The sequence below is a fragment of the Nelumbo lutea genome, chromosome 4 (genome assembly GCF_056320005.1).
Source record: "Nelumbo lutea isolate HS-2025 chromosome 4, American lotus-T2T, whole genome shotgun sequence".
NCBI classification, from domain to species: domain Eukaryota; kingdom Viridiplantae; phylum Streptophyta; class Magnoliopsida; order Proteales; family Nelumbonaceae; genus Nelumbo; species Nelumbo lutea.
Window position 1 is genome coordinate 29,154,366 of NC_142687.1, and position 12,010 is coordinate 29,166,375.

Sequence of the window (12,010 nt, forward strand, 5' to 3'; positions counted from 1 at the left end):
ACGCCAAACTCCTTCAAGTTTTTACTCGGCCTCATGTCCTACTGTGCAGTCCATGATATCGAGTTGACCCTGGGGATGGTGAGCTTTATGCTTCAGCTGAAATACCATAAGCAAGGCTACTACTATTTCTCCAGTATGCAGAATGTCTAGTCGTTGGTCATGGCTCCTTCTTCTGTGAAGCACTAGAAGGAATCATTTTTTTTCGTGCGCATTCTTTGGGGTCTCCCTTTTCTGACCGAACTATGGGAGCCGATGACAACTGTGCCACAACCTGAGTGAAAGATGCTTACTTCGGAGGAGAGGTTGGTCTTGAGCCTGATCCATGAGATAGATGTTATCGCGTACACTTGTTCGGAGATGTTGATGCTTGTCGGGTTGATGGAGAGGGTGGCCGGTCTGTTTCTTTTACTGTTTGTTTGCTGAGTCACTGTTCCCTTGTTTGCTTTCTACTTATTTCGGGAATTCTGTGTTGCAGGTATAAGGATAACCAACGAAGAAGAGATTGTTCGTCGAATGAGGGAACTTCGGTAGAGGTAGGGGCGAGCTGGTACACAATCGGAGGTTCGGCCCGAGGCAACGGGCCAGCCATGATCTGCGAATAAGGTGGCTCATTGGAATAAGAGAGTTCGACAACAAGAGGCCGAGGAGGACGATGTTGTCATGCTTGACCCTAAAGGGGTTCGTCGTCCTACGGGTGCATCGAGGACAGAAATGGGTGGCAACAGCTCGAGCCTGCACATGCCGCGGTGGTTGGTTTGTGTTGACGATGACTTGGAGACGCCTAGGGTTCCCGAGCAGTTGCTGCGAGGGATTATGACTAGGTTGATGGCTTAGGCGTAGGTCGGGGTCGGCAGCGGAGCCTTAGAGTACGTGCTTCTGTGATTTTCTGCCCAGGTGATTTCCTTTCTTTCTTATCTGTTGTGTTTTGTTTTTTTCTTTTTTTTTTGTGGCGTATACTCATCATTCTCTTCTACAAAATGCTTGTGCGGAAATTATGTTGGTCGATCGCCTTTGGAACCTTTGATTAATGTACGAGCGAGGTGGTTGAGCTGAAGGCACAACTAGCTGAGTAAGCCAGCGTTGTCCGGGGGTTGAAGCAAGAGATCGCCAAACTTAAGGCGGAGCGAGATGGGCTGAGGCAAGAGGCTGTTGAGGCCTCCTTCGAGGTTTTTCCGCTGAAGTGTCCTTCACCACTACCCGGAGATGACCGAGCTGTCGCAGGGCTGGAGGGCTTGTGATCCAGACACTGCCCCAAGTTCCGCCGAGGATGCTGACGAAGGGGTCGGGGACGAGGTTGACGCTGCTAAAGGGGCTGCTGGCTCTGTCACCAAGGATTGAGTGGCTATCTCTTCCAAGTTGTGCTTTTTCTTTGTGTTGGGTTCACTCCTTTTTTTTTTTTGTATCAGTTTGGTATGCTGAGCCTTAAATGATGTAGCAGACCACTTCAAATTTGAATATAAGTTATTTTTGATGACCATGTATGTGTGTCTCATTGTTGTTGCGCGTTCTTTATACTTGTGCATTTCTTTTGCTGGTTGAGGCATGGCCAACTAGGCTATTGCATGCCGAGTTGGGCTATGCCTCGGTGTCCTCGACCTTCTGTCAACCGAGATCTTTCGGTTCCTGAGCTCAAAGCCATGGGATGCTCAGTTTTTGGTCTCGGGAGCCTTGGGGGCCCTTCTAGGGCTAGCCGTTTCCCAACTAGCCCAGCCGTTAAGCCGATGGTTGTGTGGAGTTCCATGACCGCCCTTAGGCCTCGGTGGGCAGGGGCGTTCTTCTCCATGTTTAGGCTCAATCGTGGTCAGCGATACGTTGCCGAGCTGGGCATTATGGGCTTGGCCATTCTAGGATCAACAGAGCAAACTTGGTCGGTAGTGCGGCTTCGCCTATGCATGTGTAGTGTGTGCAGTGAGCATGTATGTGCCTGGAGGTCGGAGATGTAGCTTAAACGAAAGGAAACTTTTATTACTTGTAGATCTTAGTAGTACATCCCGATATTTTTCGAGTTCCAACTCCTCAGTATCGGTCGGCCTTCGAGGTCTTTGAGTCTATAAGTACTAGGTCTGAGGACCCTAGTGATTCTGTATGGCCCTTCCCAATTTGGTTAGATCTTTACTTCTCTGGGTGTGGGGACTATGACTCTGCTTAGGACGAAGTTGCCTGTCTTGAATTCACATCTTCTAACTTTGGAGTCGTAGTGCGTTGCCATCCTTTGTTGTTGCGCGACAATTCTTACATGTGCCTGGTCATGGGTTTCTTCTATTAGGTCCAACTTTGTGCGTAGATCTTCGTCATTCTGCCCCTTATTGAATAGTTCGGTCCGAATAGTTAGGGAACCTATCTTCACGGAGACTATGGCCTTGGCCCCGTAAGTCAAGGTAAAAGGGGTCTCTCTGGTGGTAGTCGGCGGGGTTGTTCTATATGCCTAGAGTATGCTCGACAACTCTTCAACCCACCTTCCCTTGGCTTGATGTAGGTTGGTTTTCAGGCCATGTAGTAGGGTTCAGTTGGTTACATCGGTCTGCTTGTTACTTTGGGGTCAATGTACTACGGTGGTCTGATGATCGATCCTTAGGTTGGCACAGATGGCCTTAAACTTCTTATCGGTGAACCGTGTCCCATTGTTTGTGATGAGCACGTGAGGGATGCTGAAGCGGTAGGCAATAGCCTGCCATAAGAAGTTCTGGCATTATGGGTGGTGATGCGTGTAAAGGCTTTGACTTCCACCCACTTCGTGAAGTAGCCTACTGCTACAAGATGGAATTCTTCTAGGTAACCGCGGTGGGAAAGGGGCCGAGGATGTCCATTCCCCACTGGGTGAATGACCACACGCTGGTGATTGGCTTCAAGGGGCCGTAGGCTGTTGATGGAGATTGGAGTTCTTTTGGCAACTATTGCACTTTCAAACTAATTGGGCGGCATCCTACTTCATCGTCAGCCAAAAGTAGCCCTCCCGTCCTGCTTCACTTAGTTCCACGCTCCACTTGACTAGGCGGCTCGATACTTTCGGCCTTTGTAGTATCTACTTAAGGGGCTGGCCGGTAAGAAATCGGTTCCTGTGGTCGGAGCTTTCTAGCGGCTGTGACGAGAGCTAAGGCGAACTTCTCTAGTTTGTAGTATCGGGTCTCTGTGCCGCTAAAAACTTTGCTAGTGTAGTAGATTGACCTCTGCACCCAGTCTTCTTCCTTAATCAGCACCGAGCTGACTACTTCGTCTCCAGTTGAGAGGTAGAGGAATAGCTCATCCCCTGGGTTTGGCTTGGTCAAGAGGGGCGGCAAGCTTAGGTACTGCTTCAACTCTTGGAAAGACTACTCACATTATTTGGTCCAGCAGAAATCTTTTGGCCGCTTGAGGGCTTTGAAGAAAGGGAGACACCGGTCTGTGGACTTGGACATAAATCTGCTGAGGGTGGCTATTCTTCCAGTGAGTCGTTGCACCTCTTTATGGGTCCGGGGAGATGGCATGTAAAGGATGGCCTTTATCCTCTCCAGGTTCGCTTCGATCCCTCTTTGTGTCACCATGAACCCTAGAAACTTGTCGGATTTGACCCCCAAAGCACACTTGGTTGGGTTTAGCTTCATCATGTATTTTCTGTGGGTGTCGAAGACTTCGCGAAGGTCGGCCAAGTGATGCTCGACTTTATTGCTCTTTACGAGTATATCATCGACATACGCTTCTACATTTCGGCCGAGTTGTTCTTTGAATACCTCGTTCACTAGCCGCTGATAAGTGGCATCGACGTTCTTGAGGCCGAAGGGCATTACTCTATAGCAGTACAGGCCGCGGTCGGTGATAAAAGTTGTTCGCTCATAATCATCCGGGTGCATCCGGATTTGGTTGTAACCTGAGAAGGCATCCATGAAGCTCAGTAGCTCCCCGTCGTTGCATTGACGAGTTGGTCGATCCTTGGTAGGGGGAAGCTGTCTTTGGGGCAGGCCTTATTTAGGTCGGTGAAGTCGATGCAGATCCTCCACTTCCCGTTGGCCTTCTTCACCATTAATACGTTGGCCAGCTAGTCATGGTACTTGACTTCCCGAATAAAGCCGGCGTCGAGCAATTTCGTACTTTATTGGCGATCACTTTCCACTGCTCTGTGGCAAAGCTTTTCTTTTTCTGCTTCACAAGTCGGTAGCGTGGGAAGACGTTTAGCCGATGTGTGATAACTTCAGGGTCAATCCCATGCATGTTCGTTGTCGACCAAGCGAATGAGTCGGCGTTGTTCCTCAATAGTTGCACAAGTTCTTCTCAAAGGTGGTCGTCTAGTAGGGAGCCGATTTGGACTATCTTTTCGGGATCTTCTTCGGAGATGGGGACTTGGATGAGGTCTTCTACGGGTTGGCCGCGTTGTGCCTTTACCTCATCACGTAATTCATAGGCCTCCGCCATCAGTGTCTTGGAGGTTGGACGTGGTCCTTGGAAGGAGAGGTAATAGGAGTGTCGCATTGTTCTTTGGTCTCTGCGTGCCACCCCTATGCCATACTTGGTTGGAAATTTCATGGCGAGCTGGTATGTCGAGACTGCAGCATACAGGGCATTTAGGATCGGCTTGCCAAGGATCACGTTGTAAGAGGAGGGGCAATGCACCACAATGAAGTCTACCATGGTCGTCGTAGTGACGTTGCCATCTCTGATCAAGAGGGGAAGAGTTATTCTCCCAATGGGCAGGAGGGGCTCTCCTGAGAATCCCACCAAGGGAGTGTTGACCGGTGTGAGCTGCTCTCTGTCGACGCCGAGCTTTTCAAATGCATCTTAGAACAGCACGTCGACAGAGGTCCCTGTGTCAACAAGGATCCGCCGCAACTCGAAGTTAGCCACCTCAGTCGTGATGACCAAGGCGTTGTCGTGCGGTGTCTGGACCACTCGGAGGTCATCATCAGTGAAGGTGATAGATAGGCTGCGCTTCTTTCTGTAACCCCGGTTGTGATCTCGCACAACCGAGCATATTTCTTCTAACCCGAGCTGCTCTCCCCTCTAGTGGCGATTCCTCCTGATATGACATGGATAACGCCGGCTAGGGGGCCTCGGGCGGCGATTGTCGATCTTCATCCGTTCTCTGCTCTTTTTGGGCTGGCTTCTCACTTCTGTCGATGAAGCCACTGAGGTAACCACGCTTGATCAAATCTTCAATATGGTTGCGCAAGTCGAAACAGTTCTCCGTGTCATGGTTGTGGTTCTTGTGGAACTCGCAGTATTTGTCTCAGTTCCTCTTGTTACTTTGCGATGCTTTTGTCTAGCGGTGGATTGCATCAAAAACTAGGTCTCCAGCAGGTCCCATGACATTATGGAGCGCGACAGCAGAGATTACTACGTCAAGGATAGACCTTGCAGGGTGGGTACAAGGGCTTTGAACATCAGTCCTTCCGACGCATCATGCAACATCATCTAAGCTTTGAGTGCCACGACAAGGTCGAAAGGGTCGATGTTCCCATCGTATTTGTCAAACTATGGGGCTCGCCATCCAGCAGGGGGCATCTCATCCATGATGTCCTGGACAAAGGGCGGCTCTTTGATGGTATGCGCGGTAGCCATGCTGGCTGGTCCACGGCGGGCGTCACGCTCTTATGGGTTTGAATGCGTTCCAGTTCTTCTAAACGTTGCCAGAGCTCTTTGATCTCAGCGTCTCTGTCGTCTGGGGCCATAGTGTGGGTGAACCTTCTCCTTCTTAGGTCGCATAGGGCAGCCCTTCACTGAGCTTGACTCGGTGACCGAAATCACGAAGGGCGGCATCCTCTTGCCGAGCCTCTCTATGGCGGGGATCCGAGCTGACTTGCGTGTCTGGCTGTGGTGATCCTACTCGTGGGAGCGGGCAATAGAGACGGGCCTTTGGGTCATGTCTTGCCTCTCTCGCTCGGACCGCACTTCCCTCACATCTGAGCGACATACTTTGGGGTCCTCGGTCCGATGATCATCCTTCATGCGCGTCAGGGCGTGAGGGGGGACGGCCCAGTTGGGCGGCACGACAGACCCCAGTGCCTGCATGAACTCGAAGATCTTGTCGACCTTCTCTTGCATAGCTCGAAACTGTGCTGGGTCCATTACGACCGAAGGTTGTGAGGTTTCCTGATGCGAGGAGTTGTGATGTCGGTTCTCTCGAGGTGGGGAACGACTTGTTGATCGTTTGGACTAGTTTTTAGGCATCTTGATCAGTTTTGAGGCTACGCGACAAAGGATTTTTTTTTTAGGAAGGCTTCTTGTGCATTCCCATAGACAACATCAATCTGATGCAGCTCAATCCGAGGTGGTGCACAAACTGAGGAGAACATTTAAATAATCCTTGCTGATTGGGCGGTGCCGAGCTTACAAGGACGGCGCCGCACTATGTAACCTGCGATCAAGAGAAGAAGTCAGAGGCTCGAGGAGTTGTCCTCGGGTAGACACTCCGGGGCTCAAGTTAGTGAGAGGGTGGTGAATGGTCGAGCCAAGTAATGAGGGTACTGGTCTGAGCAAAATAACAATATGGGTGCTAGAAGTTGGGATCCCTTACCTTGAGCATGGAGCATCTTTTTATAGTCGGGGTTTCATCACCTGGTAAGATTAGGGTTCTGGGGAGATCGGGATGGAGCTCTCCGCTGAGGTTACTGGGGTAGAGTCCTACTCCTCGGTGGAGTTGTCTTCCCACCCCCTTATCCGCGGTTGAGCTTATCCATGGGATGTATAGCTGATGTGGCTGGAGGGATGAGACGGGGGGAGGCACGATAATAACATAGCTCAGCCGAGCCGACCCGTCGTGGCCAAGCTATGTCGACTTGGCCGAGATATGTTGACATGGCCTGGCTATGCCGATGTGGTTGGGCGATGGCTGAGTGGCCATGTGTCTCTCAAGGCTAGCTCAGCCATGACCCCAACAATTACAATTGTCAATATGGTTATAAGGATTAGAATACAAAAATTTCTAGAATTTGATATGAAATGCTTTAAACATCAAATCTGGTCTAAGGCATTCTGGGCAGGCTAGCATTTCTCATAAGCAAATGAGATTAATAAATTAATGAATTGAAGCGGTCTTTACTCTCTTGATTTGTGGATTTTTATTGAAGAAAAGTAAGCATAATGGGTTTGATAACTTTGATTTGATCATACTCTTCCCGAATGATTTGTGCTAAAGCAAAGCTTAGCAGCCATTACGATCCAAAGTTAACTGGTACATGGATGGTTTAAATTAATGGCTAATGCTTCTAGTTGTTGGATTGCCTTAGATGAGAGTGCCTCTTTATTTTTTTATTTACCCATTTACTACAACTATGTAACATTAAGATTAGGGCTGACAATCTTCATCCAACTCATTTGATCCACCCAATCAATCCACCTTTGAACCCATCTATACCCATTCATTCTATTGGCAGGACAATATGGGTCAAGTAATCCATTAGAGTCAATGAAAAAGGGTTTGAGTGGTTGAGTGGGTTAGGTTGGGGGTACCCATTAAGGTCAGGATGGGTTGGGTCAAAATCAAGCGTCTATATATACTCACCAAAACTCTATAAAACAATAGTTAAAGTGACTCGAATTCAGGCCTCTTAGTGCATCCACACTCCACATCTCATTACAATTTGAAACCACCATACCACATTTCATTTTATGATTAAAGGTGAAATAAAATAAATTTAATTAACTTTCATGTCCACATGCAATTTTTACTCGAAAGCACTTTTACAAAAGCAATTTTATAAAAGTACTTTTACATGAAAGCACTTTTATAAAAGTAATTTTGCGAAAGCACTTTTACAAAAAACACTTATAAAAGTACTTTATGAAAGCATAAAAGCACTTTTACATAAGTACTTTTATGAATGCACTTTTATAAATATTGTGCATTTTCTATAATTTTTCTGTTGTTTTCTACATTTTCTGTAAATTTTTTGTATTTTTCTGTATTTTTTGGTATTTTCTACATTTTCTAAAAATTTATGGTATTTTTCTACATTTTCTATAATTTTTTGTGCTTTTCTGCATAAATTCTGCATTTTTCTAGTGTTTTCATGCATTTCATGCAATTTTCTGATATTTTTTGCATTTTATTGCAAAAGTTCCATATTTTCTATAATTTTTTGGTATTGTTTGTATTCTTCGTAAATTTCTGTATTTTTCTGAATTTCTATAATTTTTTTCTATTTTCTACATTTATCTACAATTTTTGCATTTTCGAGTATATGGGTTGACCTAACCCATTTTTGTCACGTGGTAGTCTTGAGAGAGATGATTCTCCCAACATTGTTTTTCGGATATATGGGTCAACCCAACCTGTTTTTGTCATGTGGTAGTCTTAAGAGGGATGATTTTCTCAGAAATGCTTTTTTTTTTTTTTTCTGAGTATATGGGTCGACCTGCCCTTGTTCTTTCACATGGCATCCTTAAGAGAGATTATTCTCTCAAAAATTGTTATTTTCAGGTATATAGGTTGCCCCTACCCATTTCTACTACATGGCAGTCTTGAGAGATGTTCCTCTCAAAATTTTGTTATTTTCGGGTATATGGGTCAACTGGACTTGTTTATGCCATGTGACAACCTTGAGAGAGATGTTCCTCATAAAAATTATTATTTTGGGTATACAGGCCATCCCAACCCATTTTTGTATTTATAGGTGAGGGTAGGTGGGTCAGTATGGGTGAGGGTAGTTAGGGATGTAAACGAATCATATTGGATTCGAATTAGGGTATATTCATATCTGATCCAACACTGTTCATTTTGGATTTGATTGGATCCGATAGGACTCAATTTGAATTCGAATTCTATCAATAAGTCGGATATTCGAATCTGATCCGATTTGACTTGTTTTCTTTAAAAATTAATAAATTATTAAAAGAAATTAAAATATACTATTTTAAATAAAGTAAAAACAAAAAAATACAAGTATTTTTTAATTATTTTCATCATATATATACATGTTTTGATAAAAAATAAATAATATAACAAATTTATAAAAATATAATATAAAAAATATATTTATAAATAAATAACATATGTATGTATTATATATTTATATTTATAAATATATAATACATATCGTATCAGATCTTTCGAATCGGATAGGGTGATCTGAATTCGTTCCGATTTCTATTACCTAATATGATTCGATCCAAATATCCGACCAGGGGTGATCTGAATTCGACCAAATAGGATCGGATCTCGAATTAGATCGGGTCATGATATAATCCATTTGCGCACCTAAGGTTGGTTAAGGGTCAATATGAGTGAACCAAATGGATCAATATGGGTGAATCAGGATTGAGGTGGGTTATGACCCTTTAACAAGGATTGATGATGGGTCATAGCGGATTGATGGATTAAATATAAACGGATTAGTATTTAACCCTTACCTAACCCAACCCAATCCATTTGCCACCCTTGGGTGGGTGGCAAACTATTAGCTGACCTTGTACTTTTGGTCCCATGAGAGCATGAATGATTAAGGCGTAAGCAAATTGTTGGAACATGGAGTATTTTTTTTTTCATCCATATGATGTAATTTTTACATAGTAGTTGTAGCTAAGAAAATGATGAAAATAAGCTGCCTTCAAAGCAAAACGAAAAGAATTTTCTTTTCCGTAGCGATTCATCCAAGCTTAACTTTCGATTTCTAAAATGATACAGTATTACATTTTAATGACAATGAAGAAATTCAGCAGGCAAGATGTTGCACCTTCAAACTGCTGAAAAAGTGGGACTCATTAAGATGAGAAAGTGGACCCACTGATGGGAACCTCATCAAATTGCTTTTTCATGGGTTGCAAGCTCTTGCACCTACAATTTGCTGAAAACAGTGGGACTCATTAAGATGCGGAAGTGGACCCACTGATTGGAACCTCTTGACACTGCTTATTCATGGTTGCATTTAGTCTATTGGCAAATTGCACCAGCAACATGTTGCTGATGTCCAGATCTATTATATTCATATCTTTGCATAGGGGTAATCATTTGTATAACTTGAATTTTATATCGGCCCATTATCACCCCTATCCTTGCAACACCCGAAAGAGTTTCAATTGTTGAAAGTTGAAACTGCATTTTTATGGGCTACAACTCCAAACTACTGTGAAGTCTGAACTAGTCAATTCTAACAGGTTTTAGGTGACAAATAACATGCATTCCTACATCTTATGTTACTAGTAATTAAACACGTGTATTGCATATGAGATATTTTTCTTCATATTAATTATTTAAGTTTTACAGATAAAATTTGAAAATTAGTAAAAGTAACAATATAATTAAAAATAAATTTAAATCCTTGTAGTAATGTGTGCATGCATTGCACATAGAAATTTTAAATTACAATAACAATAATAATAATAATAATAATAATAATAATAATAATAATATTATTATTATTATTATTATTATTGTATTCCAGTTGTCATAAATACAAATAATTTTTATCTTAACAATTATTTTATTTAATATGATGAATATATAACATTAGAAATAGTCTCAAATGTTTTGTGTTCTATCTTTTTTAAATATTTATTATTCAATTATAAAATCATGATTTTCCTTAAAAAGTTGAATCATTGATCCACCATCTAGATAAGAAAATGGCTTTGCTTTCGGATCAATTATAAATTATATATTGCATCTACATTATATAAATAATTTTTACTTATCACACTTAATTTGTGTTTGATATAATTAATATATAATCTTTATATATTCTTTTGATTACTTGTACTTTTTTTATATTTTTAAAGATCTATTATTTAACTATCATATCATCGATTGATTCATTTGACCCAAACCACTAATCCACCACCCAAAAAAGAAAAGGTTTGATTTCTAGGATTATATTAAATTTTGTATTACATTTCTATTATTGATAAAATTATTTCTTATGTTTAATACTTATTTTTGTTATTTTACCAAAAACTACTTATTTTTGTTTAGTATTCTGAATGCATAATATTAGAGATGCACCCAATATTTTATTTTTTATAAAAATATAATATTAGATTTGTGCCCAAAATTTTCTCAATATTTTGTGATTTCTTTGTATTTTCTATTTTTAAAAATCTTATTATTTGATTATGATATCATTTCATTTCTTGGTTGATTGTAAATTTGGCATTCCATTTTTGTCATTAATAAAAATACTTCTTACGTTTTCATAATTGTTTTTGTTTAGCATAATGAATATACGATATTAGAGATATGTCTAATTCTTATTATTTTTTGTATTATATATTTTATTTATTTTAAATTTTTATTATTTAATTATGTCATTATTTATTAATCCATTTGACCCCAAATGGTTGAATTGCTTACCCACTACTAGAAGGGAAGATTTTTTTAAAATTATTTTTCAAAATATTTATTTTTATACTATTAAAATTAATGTTGTGGATTTAATTAGTAGAATTTAATGATAAAAAAATATATCTTAAATATAAGATTTAATGAAGAAATATATAGGAAAATAGTTTTATTTCCAACTAGTTTTAAATTTTACATTCCATTTCCAATATTAATAAAAACATTTCTTATTTATAATACTTATTATTGTTTAATATGTCAAATATATGATGTTAAAAATGTTGCCAATTTTTTCTTTAATTTTTATATTCATTTCATTTTATCTATTTTTGAATTAATTCATTGTGGCAACATGAATTTTTATTTTAACAAATATTTTTATTTAATATGATGAATATAGAACATTAGAAATGTTCTCAAAAGTTTTTAACAAAATTCTATACTTTTTCATTTATGTTCTATCTTTTTTAAAACATTTTTTATTCAACTATGGCATCATGAGTATTTTTGAAAAGTTGAATCGTTGACCCACCATCTAGATAAGAAAATAGCTTTGCTTTCAAATCAATTGTAAATTATATATTTCACCTACATTTTTTTTATTGGAAACAGTAACTTTCTTTAATTCTTTAAGAAACTTAGTACAACTGTAACTTTCAGAAAACAAAGTGGCCCCTCCACATATTACAAACAGGCCCAAAAAATGTTCTACCTACTAACTCATTGCTCTGCTAAAGTATCAACCATTGCACTAGTTGATCCCCTACT